Here is a 19,276-nt window from a genome sequence, read left to right as displayed (position 1 = left end):
GCCGCGCTCTGCCGGTGTCGCTGCCGCGGGGAATTGAACCCCACAGCTGCCTTGGGGTTATTGGAATGCGCAGCCCGGGACAGTGGGAAGCCGGGTTTGGGGGGAGTTGTCCTGGTGAGGAGTTCCTTCTCTGCGCCCGTCTCCAAAGTTGAGAGATTCTGACCCACTGCAATTCCCAGAGCCCCGGAGTTAAGCCTAAAACGATCTGTGGCTTTAAGCGGCGAGGTGGGAGTAGCTGGACACTCCTTATTTTGGTTTTACATTAAAAAGAGGGCGGCGGCGAAGATGTTGTAGGTTACTTCCTAGCTGTGTCAATTGCTACTGAGCGGGGACTGGTGGTAATTTCTGAAGTGGGCGACTCCAGATGCTTACCAAAGGTAAGGTGGCTTTTGGTGATCCTTGTCACTACTGTCCCTGAATCTTTCATCTGGATCCCAGTTTTGAAGTAGTAACTTTCCCCCCCTTTTTCTTCGCTCGTTTTGCCTTATCTCGCTCCTTCCACCGTCTTCCTTCTGGTTCTGGTATGTTTAGTGGGAAGTAAAGGGTTTATAAAAAGATTTGTAAAGCGTCAGCTTTTGGAAAAGCAGATCATCGAACCGACAGCCCCTTCACGTTTCCTGTAGCAAAGAGTCTTTTTCCATAAAAGAAACAGATTTTTTTTTTCCACCCTTGAAAACACATGATTGGGCTGCCCAGAGGCACAGGTGACTTTAGAGTCCGATTGTTACAGTGAAATTGCAGAAGCATTCATGACTTGAGGCATCCCATTTAGGTGTTAACCAAGGCGGAAGGGGGTCTTCCTGGATTCCTTCGCCTCTGCTGGGAACCCACAGGGGAGGCTGGGTTGTTTTTTCAAAGTTAAAAATTCAATCTGTAGAAACGGGTAGGGCCTGCGGATGATGACAGCTAACAGTCACCGGATAATTAAGAAATCAGTTAAAATAAGTGGAAGTGGAATTTTCCAAATAAATGACTCATTTTAAAATTAGATAAAAGTTTAGTGACTCTGGAGGTACTGTCCCAAGGCCTTTAGGGACGTGGCTTCTATTTTGAGGCTTATCAAAGTCATAGAAAAATAACTCTCCTCTCAAGGTACCCAGTCAGGCCATTCCTGATTTGCACTAAAAGTAATTTTTCCCTCCCTGGTAGTGTCTTCCATTTTCTTCAGCAGGAATACAGTTGAAGATTTTATTTAAGCTTTAAGGTGAAGTCACACAGATTTTTAAGGGGAGGGAAAGCAGAGCGTTGGCAATACAACAGAAGGGGTTGTCGAAGTTTTGAGCACAAAAGGTTGGCTATTAGAACAAGAACTGCAGGTGCTGATTCTAAAAGGTGAAAGGTTGTCAGTGGTGTGGTGAACAATCACTAGACAAACCAAAGTACCCAACCAAGGGACTGAGCACTTTGTGAAAGTTTGTGCTGCTCTCAATTTAAAGAATAATGTTAAGTTGATAATCAGAGGGAAGAAAACCAACTCAATGGGAAAAGAAAGTGGGAGGAGGAAGGGAAAGGAGAAGGTAATTTGAGTTTTTGTGTATTTTTGTGTCCATCTAACCCTTCACCTTGTTCTGATTATATACAAGCCGTAGGCCTCTTTGACTTCATTTGAGGCCATACCTGGGGAGAACAGGGAATCGGAAACTTCACAAGTTTCTAGCTGCATGACTGACAGTCAGTATTTATGGAATGAAGAAGTTAAGTGACAGTAACAAAGTCTCTAGCTTAACTCTGCAGTCCTTCACTTTTCTTACAAAATAATTGTTTTTGTTTTCCAAATTCTACCTCCCAGGCCCATCCCAGGTGGTGCTGGAGGGTTGCTGGGGAATGGAACCCAAGGTCTTATGGGTGCCTGGCACTTGCTGGGTCACTGAGCCACACCCCTCCCCCCACTTAAATGAATCAGATCCAGAGTATTTTTGAACATATTTTGAATATGAATCAAAATCTGATGTTTTATTATCTTCTTGATTGTTGCCTTTTCGGAAGCTTATAGGATTGAGAATTCAATATCAACATTTTAAGCAGTGTCTGCAGTTTCAGTAGTTAAAATATTTACTTCTTAATATTGCATTATTTACTTATCTATCTATTTACTGATTTTTGAGTGGTGAGTCTCACTATGTTGCCCAGGCTGGCCTCAAATTGATGATGGCTTATTAATTCTCTTGCCTTCTGAATATATTTATTTTTGATTCCTCACTGAAATGCTCTAGATTAAATTTTGAAGGGATTACACCTAAAACAGTTAGTGATCCTGAAGATGAAATAAGGCGGAAAACAAGGAAGCTGCATGTTTCTGGACACATGTTCTGAGCACCTAGTGTTTAAGACATTCAGTGTTTTCCCTCACATGATAAGAACATTCATATTAAACTATAATCTTTGGGTTACTAGTAATCAATGATTAAAAAATGGGGTTTTGGCTCAGTGGTAGAGTGCTTGCCTAGCACCTGTGAGGCACTGGGTTCGATTCTCAGCATCACATAAAAATAAATAAAATAAAGGTATTGTGTCCATCTACAACTAAAAAATAATTTAAAATATTAAAAAAAGATTAATGTAGATGAAATAGTTTTCTTACAAGACGATTGAATATGCTTTATAAATTCTACTTTTTGTTTTTTCTTTTTTATAGTGCTGGGGATGGACCTTATGCATGTTAGATAAGGGTTCTATCCTTGAGCCACACCCTCAATTCTCAAATTCTATTCCTGAGCCCCAAACTAAAATAAGTCCTATCCCATTTTGCAGTTGTGGAACCTGTATGCATGGGACTTCACACCTCTGTAAAGGGTCTGTTTTGTTATGCAACACACAGAATGCTGTTTTCAGCCTTGATTTTCCAGAATGGTGTTTTTTCCAGTCATTTCTTCAAGGAAAGCTAAAAGGATTTAGTTGGAGGGGAAAAAATAAGTAAATCATATCCCAAATAATTGAGCCCCCTCTGTCCTTCTGAAGATTGAACCTAGGGCCTGCACATGCTAGGCAAGCACATTACCACTGAGCTATACCTCCAGCTTTTTATAAAATTTCTTACTTTGAGACAGGGTCTTTGACCAGATTGGCCTTGAATTTGACATCGGCCTGCTACAGCCTCTTGTGTAGCTGGGATTACAAGTGTGCCCACCCTAGGCCCAAATGTTTGAGCTTTGACTGCTATGGAAATACTTTTGTGTGTTTCCACTTGCACATCTCAAGTCCTCTCCCTGTTTTTTTTTAGGAAAGGCTAAGGAAGTGAGTACAGGGTGCTGGTGTGGGAGAGAGATTTCCTTAAAACTGGATCTGGATCCAGGCTCAGGGATTTTGGTATCCCAAAGAATACATAATCTTGGAAAAAACAAAAAGCAAACCAAAACAAAAAAATTTCCTACTGTGAAGAGGGCTTAAATTTGGGAATCGTAAGATTTAGGAAAAGGAGATGTTTTGCTAGAACTCAGAATTTGCATAACCAATTTACATAAAGTTACAATGAAGACATTTAATGCACCTTAAAGTGCTTGTCAGAATGAGTCCAAGTTAAAAGTTATGTTGGAACCTTCCAACTCCTGGCCTGATGAAGAGATATATTTTTCCTCTTGGGAGCACTCTCTGTCTTAGGATGACGTTGATTTTCTGGTTTAATACCATCAGAGTTGCATGTTAGTCAGAACAGCCACCTGCTCAGTCATTGCTTCAGAGAACCACCTGGTGAAGATTTTCCATAAATGGCAATGCAGGGATGACTTGGGGTACAAGAGAGGTGCGGCCTCAGGACCCTCCAGGTAACTGGTGTAAAAATGATAATAAGTAATCATCTTGTTGCCACCTCTAGTTGTTGGAAACATCTCATGCTGGAGACGTGGGGGTGATGGTGGCATGCGGCCACTTTGTATGTGCCATCCAGAATCACCTGGTAAAGCACTCCTGAGATGGTCTCAGTTGGTCACAGCTTGATTCTGATTTGATATTTCTCACAGTTGCTTTTCTTTCTGTTTGGTCAGCATCTATATGGGGAGAGGAGGTTAGGTGGGGGTAGGAGATGTCTTCCCCCTGGAGTCATTTAACACCCCCTGACACCCTGCTTTTAAGAATCTCTTTTTGCTCTGAAAATAGTTTAGGGGAGAAATTTTCCAGTTAAAGTAGAAAGGAAGAGAAGTCTAGAGGAACAGGTGGCCAAGAAACCGGTGCGTTCAGCATGTGCTACTAGTGAGGAATTCAATAGAAAGTTCACAGGGAAATTATCCACGTCCTTAAACTCTTGCAGGTGAACAGGCGACTGTGGGAATTTGAGGCTTCTTCCCACCTCTGTAACTGGAAGGTTTCTAGTGGGCCACAGGAGATGCTGATTTGATTGAATTCCATACCATCTCTTGGTACAGCCAAAACTAAGCTGATTGCAAAAGGCACAAGCCCTTCGTCTTACTCCCACCGCCTGCCTTCCTTCCATTTTCCGCTGGTTTCAGGACAGCACCTCAAATTACACTTACATTTATACAACTTTTATATAGAATATGAATTTTTATTGTTGGTGTGACTCTTCAGTGTTTGTTTATCATAGGAACTCAGTTTATGTAAAAATGGTTTGTTGGTGTGTTCAGAGGTATATAAGTTTATGTTTATAAAATACCAAAAACCCCAAAGTAACCTGATGGTATAGTAGAAGCACTGGACTCCAGAAGGTCTTTTTTTGGGGGGGAGTACCCAGGATTGAACTCAGGGGCTCTCGACAACTGAGCCATATCCCAGCCCTATTTTATTTAGAGACAGGGTCTCACTGAATTGCTTAGCCCCGCACCATTGCTGAAGCTGGCTTTGAACGCGTGATCCTCCTATCTCAGCCTCCTGAACCACTGGGATTATAGGCCACCGTGCCCAGCTCCAGCAGGTCTTTTAGTACCCCACTGGAGGTTTTAGGGTCATTTTAGAAACCAAAAGTACAATCTCTACCTTTCTGAAGCCCACCTGGGAGAGATGGCATCAGAAGACAAAGTGGTAGCCTACTCCTGAAAACCTGTTGTGTTTTGGCAAAATATCAACCCTCTTGTTTCCGTGGATTTTTGGTTCTGAAAACGTGTATTTTACTTAGAAATTATAGTCAGTCACATTAATGAAGAAAACAATATCCAGTTTCCCCCAATCAAGACATTTTTCTTTGGAGATACTGAATGTTTGTGGTTCTTATGAATGTGATACCCCCATAGGTGTGTCTTGAATGAAAGGGGGTCCCTGAAAACTGTAGCTTCCTAACTGTGCTTTACCAGGGCTCTTGGTCAATTTTTTTTTGGGGGGGGGAATACTGGGGGTTGAACTCAGGGGCACTCGACCCCTGAGCCACATCCCCAGCCCTATTTTGTATTTTATTCAGAGACAAGGTCTCACTGAGTTGCTTAGCCATTGCTGAGGCTGGCTTTGAATCACGATCCTCCTGTCTCAGCCTCCCAAGCTGGTGGGATTACAGGCATGTATCACTGAGCTTGGCTTCTTGGTCTTTTTTTTTTTTTAATATATATATATATATATTAGTTGTAGATGAACACAATATCTTTATTTTATTTATTTTTATGTGGTGCTGAGGATCGAACCCAGTGCCTCACACATGCTAGGTAAGCACTTTACCACTGAGCCAGAAGTCCAGCCCTCTTGGTCAAGTTTTTAAAAAAATATAATTTTTTTTTTTTTTAGTTGTAGGTGGACACAATAATTTTATTTTTTTGTGGTGCTGTAGACCAAACCCAGTGCCTCACATATGCTAGGTGAGAGCTCCACCACTGAGCCACAACCCCAGTCCTCTTGGTCAATTTTGCTCATGTTCCTTGAGGCTGGGTAGAAGGAACCTGTTTCTAGGAGGGATGGATAACCCTCACATGGGTGAGCAAGAGTCAGCTATATATCCCAATGGGCAGTGCATGGTGTACAGCCAGTGCTGGACATTGTGCAGCTGACAGGGGCAGGATGCTGGTACCTGACCCAGGAAATGTCCACCTTAAAAATTATAATGAAAAAGTTTCTACCTTAGGGCTGGGGATGAGTAGTTCAGAGTTCGTGTTTAGCATGTATGATGCCCTGGGTTCCACTCACACAGACAGAAGTCAAAAAGATATCAGGGCACTATGATCTGGCGCTCTCTCTCTCTCTCTCTCTCTCTCTTAAATTAATCCCCACTCCCACCCCTGAAGGGCCAGGGACTGAACCCAGAAGTGCTCTACCACGAAGCTACCTCAGCCCTTTCCATATTCTGTTTCCCGACTGGGTCTTCCTATATTGCTGAGGCTGGCCTGAAACTTGTGACTCAGTCATTTTTACAAAGCATTTTGTGTGCCAAAAGAAAAATAACATAGTACTAAAGTATTTAATGAAATGGAGAAGTTCTTTTTTTCAGGTGATTCCTATTCTGAGAAACGTCTATTTGGACTTTTCAAGCTCAGGTAAAACATTCATTTTTCTAAAAGTGGGGATCTGATGTCTGTGATAATAGCGCTGTGATTTTTTTTTGAGAAGATAGCTTAAATAGTATTTCTTTTTGTTGGTTGTCATTTATTTTAAAAAAATAATAACACGGTTCCTGGTATACCAAGCCCTTGCCAAGATTAGGCCCATCCTCAGTCGCCTTCTCAAGACAAAGTTGCCTTTGTGTAACTACAATGGAGAGGGTTCAGTGACACAGAAAACTCAACGGGGCGCTGCAGGTTATTATTAACAGAAGATTCAATACCTGATGTTTTTGTTTTTGTTTTATATTCTATCAGCTAATATCCATGATATATTAATATCCATGATATATTTCTTCATGCAGAGGATCTTTCTATTGGGGAGAATGTGCTGGTTGTGGATTTACCTTGGAGTTTAGTCAGATTATAAAAGCCCAAAGCTGCAGGGTGCTAATGCAGAGAGCTCAGCCCTGTGGGCTGGTTTGTTCTCAGGGTAATCAGTAGAGTTTGGTCACATGTGGAGAGAAAGAAAAGGGATTTAGCCAGAATAAAAATGACAATTTGGGGGACAGGATGACTATTCACACAGAATTCAAACTCCATAGCCAAGTAGTAAAGGGCATAAACCACCTTGATTTTGATCTTGGTTCTATCCCTTGTTTCATGTGACTTTAAGTTGGTAACCTAAAAAAAAAAAAAAAAAAAAAAAAAAATCACCCAGTGACTCAGTTTCCCCAGTTGTAAAATGCCTACCTCACAGGGTTGTTATGAGGATTAACCACTTGTATGTAAAGAGTTTTGAATGGAGAGCTGGGCAGGGTGGCACATGCCTGTAATCCCAGCCTCTTGGGAGCCTGAGGTAGGAGGATTGCAAGTTTGAGGGCCAGCATGGGCAATTTAGCAAGACCCTGTCTCAAAATAAAAAAGTAAATAAAAAGGGCTGGGGATGTAGCTCAGTGGCAAAGCATCCCTGGGTTCAATTCCTAGTACTGAAAAAGAAAAATTTAGAACAGAGCTGGGGATGTAGCTCTGTGGTAGAGGGCATGCTTAGTATGGATTAGGCCCTGGGGTCCATTCTTAGCACTGCCAAAAAAAAAAAGAAAAAAGAAAAAAGAAAAAAAATAAGTTTAAACAGACAGTGGCCGATGTATAATCTGAATGATATGGTAAGTAATCAATATGATATGCATCACATTTGAAAGCATTTTGGTGTTTGAATCTTATCTCACTCCCCTGCTCCATGAAATGATTTTCTTTTTCTTTTTTTTTTAATATTTATTTTTTAGTTGTGCATAATACCTTTATTTTGTTTATTTTTATGTGGTGCTGAGGATCAAACCCAGGGCCTCGCATGTGCTAGGCGAGCGCTCTACCACTAAGCCACAACCCCAGTCCCTTTCTTTCTTTTTTTTTTTTTTTTAATATTCTTTTGGTTGTCAATGGACCTTTATTTTATTTATATGTGGTGCTGAGGATCGAACCCAGGGCCTCACACATGCTAGTTAAGTGCTGTACCACTGAGCCCCAGCCCCAGCCTGAAATAATTTCCTTGTGTGGCCTTTTCTGCTGGTTGGAATCCAGGATTCTCTTCCTAATATCATTCCTTGGCTTTGACCAAATGGCCATTGCCACTGTTGGCAGACCCTATTTTGCAGTTGTTTTGGTTCTTATAGCATACTAAGTTATTTAGAATCACCAAGGTGGAGACTGTCAGTGTCCTGCTGAAAATGGAGTGTGGATTCTGGGATGGCTAATGGAAAGGTGAAATTTTCAGTGAATAAAAATAAAAATGGAATACATCAGTCAGGCGCCGTGGCGCATGCCTATAATCCCAGCGGCTCTGGAGGCTGAGGCAGAGGATCGCTAGTTCAAAGCCAGCCTCAGCAAAGCGAGGTGCTAAGCAACTCAGTGAGACCCCGTGTCTCTAAATAAAATACAAAATAGGGCTGGGATGTGGCTCAAGTGCCCCTGAGTTCAATCCCTGGTACCCCTCACCCCCCAAAAAGTAATACATCAAACTTAAGTAGTTCCTATGGACTTTCATTGATTGGTATTTCCTAGTCATAATCATTACATACAGTAATATACAGTATGGAGCTTTGTCAGAACTGCCATATGCCTAATGTGTCTGTTCCCCATGGCATTTTATGTCACCACTTACTTTTATACATATACTGTTTTTCCTAGACAACAGATATGAAGTGCCTTGGAGGTGGGATTTGTGCCTGAATAATATTTGCATCCTTTAATGCGGTTGGTCTATCATGAGTGTTCAATAACTAAAAATAAGATGTTCTTCATCCAAATATATTAACAGTTAAAATAATGCTCTTTTTTTTTGCATTCTGTGGATATGTATTATACATCATATTTATTTAGATGGTGTCCTATTTCTTCCACAAGGGTTTTACCAAAACTTGTTGGATGGAAGAAGTACTATAGTGCTGCAGTAAACTGGCAGGAATGAGTCAGAGCAGAAGCCCTCTTCTCAGCCAAGCCTCTGGAAACATGGATTGTCAGGGTGGGGTGGGGACAGAGCGGGACGGGTGGCAGGAGGAAATGCCAAGTACTCAGGTGCCTATCACCTATTGTTAAAAGTTTATATCTCTGTTGGCGCAGTGACCCACAGCCGGCCTGTAATCCCAATGGTTTGGGAGCCTGAGGCAGGAGGATCAAAAGTTCAAAACCAGCCTCAGCAACTTAGTGAGGTCTTAGTGAGACCCTGTCTCAAAAAAAAAAAAAGGCTGGGCCTGTAGCTAGGAAGTAGAGCGCTTGCCTAGCACTGGGTTTGATCCTCAGCACCACATAAAATAAATAAATAAAATAAAGGTATTATGTCCATTTACAGTTAAAAGAAAGAAAAGAAAAAATAAAAAGGGAGGGGGTCTGGCAAAGTGGTTCAGTGGTTAAGCACCCTGGGGTTCAATCCCTGATACCAAAAAACAAGTTTATACCTCTTTTCTGCCCTTTCGTATATCGTTTGAAAAGGTCGTGCTGCTTGCTGAGTGGTTTTTTTTTCCCTTTTCTCCCTTTTTGGTGGTTCTGGGGATCAAACCAAGGGCCTCATGGATGCTAGGCAGGCCCCCTACCACTGAGCCACATTCCCAGCTCCAAAAGGGTCCCCCTTGCCAATGGATAATGAAGGAAAGGAGAAAACAGTGCGTGTTCTCATGATTAGAAGGCACTTACTAGATAATTCTTAGAAGAAAGAAGCATCTTTCCTCAAAATTAAGCAGAGTGACCAAGAAATCCCTAGAGGAAGGACTCTCTCTGCCGGGTATCCAGGCGGGGAGCCCCGGCAGTGTGGTTTTTTTCTGGTAGACTGTGGTGTAGCTCTTCCTTGGGGAAAAGAGGTGAGAAGGAGGACAGGTGAGTGGAGAAGTAGAGAATCGCCTCCAGTGAAATCCTGTTGCAGAGCAAAGGGAATCCAATCACCAGTCAGCTCCTCCCACTCGGTACACCCGACGGTTTGGCCCAGGGACCTGTCTTGCTTTTTGCCCCACACTGTGGGTTTCAGGATCCACCTCAAGGCATGTGGAGATTTGCCAGTGAATAAACAGAAATCGCCAGCTCCAGTGGTACTCGTGAGCCCAGAATGGAAGCCGGGAGTCACTTCCTCAGTGGGAGCTGTCACAGGATACAGATCCTGAAACTAAATGGTGACAACTGTGTTCCCCACATCCTGGTAATGGTGAAGGGTCTTGCTCTTTGCCCATTGGCTAAAGAGAGTCGGTGGGACTGCAGAGTCTGCTTCTCTGTCCATGCTTTGGCCTCACCCATCACCCTGTATACTCTGTTCTTGGCCTAGTATTTAGAGTGACTCTCAGAACAGAGGTCAGATCCAGTCAGCCTGCTGCTGAAAGGCATCCAGTGCCTCCCAATCTCATCCAGGGGCCAGAGGCACTATATTTCTAGTCCTGTTTCGTGTGTGTGTGTGTGTGTGTGTGTGTGTGTGTGAGAGAGAGAGAGAGAGAGAGAGAGAGAGATAGGGACTGAATCCAGGACCTTGCTCATGACAGGAGAACACTCATACTACTCAACTATATCCCAAGCCCCTGCCCTGTTTTCTGATCATCTCCTACCACTCACCCTGCTTTTTTTTTTTTTTGTAGTTTTTTTTTCTTTTTTTTTATTGGTTGTTCAAAACATTACAGAGCTCTTGACATATCATATTTCATACATTAGATTCAAGTGGGTTATGAACTCCCATTTTTACCCCAAATACAGATTGCAGAATCACATCGGTTATACATCCACGTTTTTACATAATGCCATACTAGTGTCTGTTGTATTCTGCTACCTTTCATATCCTCTACTATCCCCTCTCCCCTCCCCTCTTCTCTCTCTACTGTAATTCATTTCTCTCCTTGTTTTTTTTCCCTTTCCCCTCACAACCTCTTATATGTAATTTTGTATAACAACGAGGGTCTCCTTCCATTTCCATGCAATTTCCCTTCTCTCTCCCTTTCCCTCCCACCTCATGTCTCTGTTTAATGTTAATCTTTTCCTCCTGCTCTTCCTCCCTGCTCTGTTCTTAGTTGCTCTCATTATATCAAAGAAGACATTTGGCATTTGTTTTTTAGAGATTGGCTAGCTTCACTTAGCATAATCTGCTCTAATGCCATCCATTTCCCTGCAGATTCCATGATTTTGTCATTTTTTAGTGCTGCATAATACTCCATTGTGTATAAATGCCACATTTTTTAATCCATTCATCTATTGAAGGGCATCTGGGTTGGTTCCACAGTCTAGCTATTGTGAATTGTGCTGCTATGAACATCAGTGTGGCAGTATCCCTGTAGTATGCTCTTTTAAGGTCTTCAGGGAATAGTCCGAGAAGGGCAATAGCTGGGTCAAATGGTGGTTCCATTCCCAGCTTTCCCAGGAATCTCCATACTGCTTTCCAAATTGGCTGCACCAATTTGCAGTCCCACCAGCAATGTACAAGAGTACCCTTTTCCCCACATCCTCGCCAGCACTTGTTGTTGTTTGACTTCATAATGGCTGTCAATCTTACTGGAGTGAGATGGTATCTTAGGGTGGTTTTGATTTGCATTTCTCTGACTGCTAGAGATGGACTCACCCTGCTTTCATCACACTTGCTTTCTCTGTGTGAGGTGCATGACACATTCGTGCCACAGGGCCTTTGCACTCACTGTTCCTTGTCCCTGAACCACTGTCCCCAAATATCCCCACGATAGACTAATTCACCTCCTTTAAGTCTTTGCTCTCCTTCCCCCTGTCTATTTACATATTTACTTTTGAGATGGGATCTCACTACAGCTGCCAGGCTGGCCTTGAATTTCTAGGTTCAAGTAAATTTTTCCCCCCTTAGCTTCCTGAATGGCTGGAACCACAGAGAGGCTCCACCATAATTGGCTGCCTCCCCCCATTAAAAATGGCAATTCCTCCATCCTCTTGGCGTGCTGACTCCCTCTGGTATTTGTCACTTTTTAACATGCTCCGTACCTTTATGACTTATGATCTGTCTCACTCCCACTAGAATGCTTGCTTCATGTCTCAGTGTCACCCAAGCACCTTAGAGGTAGCATCCACCACAGAGTCGGCACCCCATAAATATTTGTTGAATGAATAAGACACCCGGGCTTTCACCTAGCACACGGAGGACTGAAACTCTCCTATAACTTGTGTTTTACTCAAAGCCCAACCGTGCAGACATCCTTCTGAGTGGGCGTGGGTTTCCTCCCAGGCCTCTTCTCCTAAGCTGCCATGTCTCCTGCGGTTTCATTATTTTCTGTGCCACCACAAGCCCTTGATGGAGGCGATGACTAAGGAGTGAGTGGGGCAGGGCCAAGTGTGGGGTGTCGCAATCTCTCAGCACTTCCCCATTTCCAAATCAAAGCCCGGCTTTGGCAACCTTCGCGTGATTTCCATTGAAATCTCCCAGCCCTGCTTGGAACCAGTCTTGTGAATCGCGCTGGATGATCACGCTGGACTAACGCATGGTACCTCATTGTTTATCGCTTTTTCTCTTGTCATCTAACGATAATGAGTGATGCTTCTGAAAATAACTGTCGTCACGTTTCTTCCACTGTCTCTCTTGACCTCCGAGGTTTTTTTGCCAGGTGCCAACTGCTACTACAGGAGTCCATCTAGATTTTTCTTGGTGGTAAAGCTCAGTTAGGTATTTTGCCTTGACCTGGCATGAAACAGAATTTCTAGTGTCAATGTCTGAGTCTTTAGTATTTCCCTACAGCGTATGTACAAGACCTTGGCCTTGCCTTTTACTGATTAGCAAACCGACTTTCTAATCTATCATGCTTGCTTGCTAGCTTGGCCTGTTTCCTTGGACAGTTACCTGGGTTCAGTAAAATCACTTCTGGCCTTTGGAGGTACAGCACCCTCTGTGCTTTCCTCCTCCTTATAACCTAACGCACTGCAGAAGGCCTCCCCGGGGCTGGTAGGATCCTGAGGCTCTTAGGCTTGGGGCTCCTAGGCCCATCTCTGGAAGGTGAGTGTAGACTCCAGGATGGTTCTTCGCAATTGTAGAAAAAAAAAAAAAAGACAGTAGTATGTGGGTTCTTCTGAGAGTAGGTGAAAACCCTGGCTTTAGTTTTTCTGATTGTTGTTATTTTTCTGCTCTCTGCAGGGCTGAGGATTGAACCCAGAGCCTACATACCAGGCAAGCACTCTACCACGGAGTTACTTCCTTGGCCCTGTTTCTGATTATTGTTATCGTGGTTTATGGCTGATTTAGAATTGTTTGGGTTTTTAAAAGTTGATTTGGGGGTGTATGTAGCTCGATGTTAGATTGCTTGCCTCACGTGTGTAAGGCCTTAGGGTCAATCCCCAGCGTGCATACAAACAAACTAACTCAATAAAAGTTGATTTGAAGCCATCCTCATGATCAATAGTAATAGGACAATTTGTGGAGGAGTTAAAAAACAAACACTAGGCTATTGTGGCTCAGTGGTGTCATTTGCACACTTAGCAGGTGTGAAGCCCTGAGTTCAGTCCCCAGCACGAAAACAAAACTCATAAACTATCTTAATAAATACAGTTAATATCTGTTGTTCTTTCTGCCAGTAATTTTGTTATTTGCCATATATACTGAATGGGACATCAGAAATGAATAGCATATAAATGTTAAATTAGACCTGTCTTTAATAATATACTATGTAAGCTGGGTTCCTGTAATTCCACCCACTTGGGAGGCTGAGACAGAAGGACTGCAAGTTCAAGGCCAGCCTGGGCACCTTAGTGAGACTGTCATAAAATCAAATAATAAAATAATAAGGTTAGGGACAAACTGTGTGGTGGCACATGCCTGCAATCCCAGTGACTTGGGAGGCTGAGGCAGGAGGTTCACAAGTTTGACGCCAGTCTTAGAAACTTAGTGAGGCCCTAGGCAACTTAGTGAGATCCTTTCTCAAAGCTAATAATAATAATAATAATAATAATAAAGGTTGGGGATATAGCTCAGTGGTATAGTACTTGCCTAGCATTTGTGAGGCCCTGAGTTCAACCTCCCTCAAACTATATGCACATATATACATATATATGTATATACACATATATCTAAGTATATATACACACATAAACACACACGTTATGTAGAGGGCGCTGGTGGTAATTATTTATCCAACAAAATCAGTAAATGCGTCTTAAACGAGTTTAAACTAGATACATTGAAAAGACTTGTTGTTCTTGTGTAGACACAACCTTGATTTACTTTTTGAGCTTCGTGCCAGACACTGGCTACCAGGTAAGCTGTGGTAAAGAAAAGTCCTCTGCTCTCAAGGGGCTGTCTTTGGGTGTTTGGGGGTGGAGACAGGGAGTTCCTGGAAGAGCCCACAGGGCTAGACAGTAGGCCAGGTAGCGGGATTCAGGAGGCCCCTCCAGGGACGTGATATGGAGGAGTGTGATGGACAGGGAGATGGGATGGTCCTGGGAACGCCTGGTGTGGTGAGTCACTTAAGAAGGCCCACGCGGCTGAGGTAGGGTATGGGGGTTACCGAGGCCCAAAGCTTGCATTTTCTTCCTCCAAGCCTAGGAAGGGGCCATGAGAGAGGGTTTCCTTGTTGGCAGAGAGCTCTGATTCTGAGCGAAGGCTGGAGGGGAGGGAGGGAGTCCCATAACAGAACAAGACTGTGGAGCCCTCTGAAGGTGGTGGTGCAGACCGAGAGAATCCCACCCTGGGATGGGGTTTTCTGTGCCTGCCTCTTCTATAGCCTGAGTGCAGGCCTGGCAGGGCCTCGCCAATGGTTGGCAGAAACCACAAGCTTTGAAGGCCTGGCTCTATGGGTGAGAGAGAAGATGGGGCTTCTTGCTTGGTTACTGGGTGCACTGCCAGAGATGGGGGAGAACAAATTTGAGCCGGATTTTGGAGGTCCAGAGTTTGTTCTGGGGCATGTTTTTTGAGATGTCTGTTAACCCCCCAGGAAATGTTGTACATTACCTTTTTGTATGCTGTGACTTCTGCAAGAACAAGAGACACTCTAGTGTCTAGTGTCCTTCTTGGCAACTATCTTCTATTTCATTGTTTCTCTTTTTATTACTATGTCCAGATATGCAATTATAGAGTGTATGATTTTTATTTATGTATCACAAGTGAGAGGATGATACTAATCGACACCTCCTAGTATCTTAGTCTGTTTTCTGTTTCTACCACAAAATACCCAAGTTCAGATATTTATAAAGAATAGAAGAGTATTTGGCTCACAGTTCTGGAGGCTGGGAAGTCCAAGTCTGGTGTGGGTATCTGCTTGGTGCCTGGTGAGGGCCTTCTTGACAGAGACAGAGCAACTGTGCCAGCTCAGGTCTCTCTTTCGTCTTCTTATAAAGCCACTAATGCCATCATGGGGTTTCCTTCCTCATGACCACATCTGATTCTAAATTACTTTCCAAAGGCGCCACCTCCAAATAACATTCACTGTAAACTTTTGGGGGACACATTAAAACAGACATAGTGTATAGGAAACTCATGGGAACTGGGTTAGAGGAGCAAATGTTAAACACAGGTAAACCCCAAACCCAAACCCAAACAGAATGAAAACACCTTAAAAGGGTCTGGGATGGAGCTCAGAAGTAGTGCCCTTGGAGGTCCTGGGTTCCGTCCTCGTCATCCCAAACAACACAACAAAGCTTAAGTATCATTTCGGTCATCAAGAATCTTCTGGGGCTGGGGTGTAGCTCAGTGGTAGAGTGTTTCCCTAGAATGTTCAAGGCCCTAGGTTTGACCACAAAAAACAAAAACTGAAAGAACCCCAAAGAGGGGCTTGGGACTGTGGCTCAATATCGGAGCACTTGCCTAGCACATGTGAGGCACTGGGTTCGATCCTCAGTACCACATTAAAAAAAAAAATGTTAAAATGCTCAAAAAATATTTTTAAAAAAAATCCACAAAGAGAATCTTCTGATTCTAATTAGTCTTATATGTTCACCAAAAACATAATTTTCCCATTATATACAAATACATAGTTTATAGTAATAAATGTATTTAGCCATACATTAAATGTTATCTTATGTATACTTAATACAGTGAATATATTTAACAAGTTAAATATATTTTATATATATTCAGTATATAGCTACTCAGTTTATAACATTAGATAACATAATCACTAGTGGAAACTAAATAGAAATCATTTCATGAACAAAGAGGTTCATTCAGCATTACAAAAGAGAAAAGAAAATATTTCAAATTGAAATGGTGAAAGTCGTTATGAGCTACAATCACTTGGAGGCATGCAAATCCAGTCTGTAAGTATGGACACTGTAACACTGGATCCATTTAGAACATGCAAATCTATTTCTTGTCTCCTCCTTGTCTAGCTTTCAGGTCTGTTGTACTGCTGCATACTCTGTGGGAGGAAATTGAGGTCAGTACAGACACTGCAAAAAAAAAAAAAAAACCTATTTATTTCTATTTATTTATTTATTAGGTGGGGTTTTGCTATGTTTCCCAGGCTGGTCTTGAACTCTGGGGCTCAAGTGATCTTCCTGCCTCAGCCTCCTGAGGAGCTGGTCCTGTAAGTGTATGTCACCATACCCTGCCGGGTTCACTTTAAACTACATGACGAAAGGCTGACGTGTGTCATTAGCAAACCCAGTTTGTGAGCTTCTAGAGCCCAGAGCAAGTGCTGGGGATGTGACAGAAAGCAAGGCAAAGGTCTTTAGGAGCTTAGAGCCATCTTTAGGAGCTTAGAGCCATGAATGTTTTAGATCTTGATTTTTAGTACCAAAGCTATAAGGCTCCATGTCCCTCCCACGATTATTCTTAAAAAAAAAAAAAAAAAAAAAAAGCATATATTTTCAAAATCATAGGAGTAAAATGGTATGATTTGGGATTGAAACAATAAGAAACTAATGTCTCAAAATGTGATGTTTTAAGATGCCTTAAACCATTAGGGTTGGGTGGAGGAAGGAGAGAGGTTATGATGGACAATTGCATTAGAGTTATAGAAACTGTCATCGGTTGCAGCTGTTTATTTTGGTGTGTCAACGCCAGTGGAGCCCATCAAGTGTGATCAAATTTATTATTGCTTAATTGGACCAAATGGTGTGGTTGTTGGTTTTGCCCAAGATGGGTCACTTTCCAAAAGGATATGTGGCTCCTAAAGTTTTCACATTTAAAATTCTGTTTTTAACATTTGTGATAAGAAGTATTCTTGGTGAGGAGCTGTGTCGATGTATACCTATAATAATCACATAGAGAAAGGAGGAGGCTGTGTTTGAGTAACTGCGCATCGGCTAGCTGTCATAAAATACTTGAATTGAAAGTTGATGCAAGAAAATAGTAATGGCTAACATTTATTGAGCACATACTGTGTGCCAGAAATTACCTTATTTAATCAATGAAACTTTTCCTAATGAGTAGGTCCTACTTTCTATCCATTTGACAGGTGTGGAAATGAGATACTGACCTGCCAAGTAACTTGCCCTCGGTAAATGGAGGTTAGAGTTCAGACTCCTGTAGGACTTCCCATGAGGTCAGGTTTGGAAAAACTTGGTTCCTGGACCAGGACTCAGTCTTACTGGGATCTGCCATTGACTTTTATCACCTCAAACAATTGAGCTTGAACATGGCACTTCATCTTGTTAGCTTTAAAACTGGATAGAAGGGAGGAGAGGTTTTGAACTAGACCTTGACTCTTACACAGCTCTAAACGTCCCCCCCCCCGCCCCTTCACGGTTCAAATCTGTGGTGTTCTTAGGATGTTTAAGGGAAAGATCAGAAAAGGGATGGATGGGGGCAGTCACCCTTGCGTCAAGTCATAGGAAGGAAACTGCTAGGTGAGGTGGTTTGTTACAAATCCTACAAAGTTCTTGCAGACTTGGTTCTTGACTCCTGGATGCCATCTGAGAGAGTCACAATGGCTGCTGTGTAGTATGGGGCTACCCCAGTCAGTGGCTCTCCACTGAGAAAAATTTTGTCTTCCAGAAAACATTTGAGCACGTCTGGACTCTTTCTTTTTGGTTGTCATAATACGGGGGTCGAGGTGTTACTGGTGTCCAGTTGGTGGAGGCTGAGGACCTGGTAAATGGCCTTCAGTGCACCAGAGAGCCGCTCACAGCCAGGAATTATCCAGTGCAGAATGTCAGTAGTGCCAAGGCTGAGAAATTGCTGTCTAGATGAGGCTTTGCTTTCCATAGCCACTGCTGTCCTACACACCCAGAACAGTGTTCCTTCCTTTAATCGTGTGTGTGGGAGAGTGGGTCGGAGGGAGGGCTTGCACATGCTAGACAAGTGCTGTACCGCTGAGCTACACTCCTGCTTCTTCCTTTAGATTTTAACACTGATCTCTCTTGTGATGATTCAGGGGTCAGGGAGAAATGGGGAGATGGTCAGTAGCAAAACCACTGTTTTCTGTTCTTAAGACATAAGTGGTCACCAGCAACCTGCTAGAAGAGCCCCCAAATTAATAGTTTGTTTTCCCCTTTGCAGCAGATTCTGTTCCCAGTGACAGGGTCTCCACTGTCTCCTTCTCAGATTCTGAGCATGTTTCCTTACGAATTTTTGGTATTACTAAAATACTTCTGGATTGTCATCCTGGTTGTTTATAAATTTCTAACAGAGCTGGGTTTTGAGAAAGTTTGTTAGCAGGGTCCTTCAGACCTAAAGATGCCTGAAGTTTAAGGTTTTAGGTTAGATAGAATGAAGTTGTCCTATGCTTTATCAAATCTCTATCTTGAGTTCATTTAAGGTGAAAAGTGCTTACATGGCACTCTTAACTCCTTGGAGGGACAAGATCTATGCTAATTGAATATGTGCAGTGACTCAGCTGCACTGTCAACAACTTTGGAAAACAGCAAACATGCAAGGATGGCTAGAAATGATCTCTATGTACTGCGCTCACATTTTCCTTTGAAGAAATGTTTGGTCAATATTTAATGTCCTGCAGATTTGGAGCAGAGAGATAAATGTGTTTGTAGTTGTTCTTGGCTGAAGGAAGCTGTTTACCTAGTTTCCATAAGAAATTAATTACAAACCGGGTGCTGTGACACATGCCTGTAATCCCAGAGACATGGGAGGCTGAGTCAAGAGGATCCCAAGTTTGAGGCCAACCTAGGCAGCTTAGACCTTGTCTCAAAATAAAATTTAAAAAAGTATCTGGGGATGCAGGTCAGTGGTATGGCACCACTGGGTTCCATCCCTAGCCCTGCAAAAACAAAAACACAGGATTACAACCAAAGAAGGGAAGGAAACCCCAGAAACCTAAGAGATGGAGATCATAGGGGAATAAAAATTTCCATGCATTCAGCTTTGACCTCCCTGAAGTAGAAACAAAATATAGCTACCATGAGCTTTTATTTTTTTTCTATGTATAAAATACCTTCCGATTTGATAAATGGGAAAATGATGTGCACTGAGATACTAGGAAATTCACTCAGGAACTTTTGTGGCG

General features: G+C 42.7%; 1 protein-coding gene across 4 annotated transcripts in view; it reads left to right on the top strand.

The window, feature by feature from the left end:
* The first annotated feature begins 6 nt into the window (after positions 1–6).
* The window catches only part of Rbm47 (RNA binding motif protein 47), a 161,259-nt gene continuing 141,989 nt past the window's right edge, over positions 7–19,276 (top strand). Inside the window, exons 1-2 of one of the 4 annotated variants that reach the window (XM_048784368.1) lie at positions 10–377; positions 3,631–3,761. The gene's annotated coding sequence lies outside the window, so the exon portion shown is untranslated. Of the gene's footprint in view, positions 378–3,630; positions 3,762–19,276 lie in introns of all 4 variants that reach the window. The other 3 variants (XM_048784371.1, XM_048784370.1, XM_048784367.1) reach the window with 3 other exon arrangements.

Source organism: Marmota marmota, unplaced genomic scaffold (assembly GCF_001458135.2).
Source record: "Marmota marmota marmota unplaced genomic scaffold, marMar, whole genome shotgun sequence".
In the NCBI taxonomy this organism is placed as follows: Eukaryota; Metazoa; Chordata; class Mammalia; order Rodentia; family Sciuridae; genus Marmota; species Marmota marmota.
This window is presented reverse-complemented; position numbering and strand designations above follow the sequence as displayed.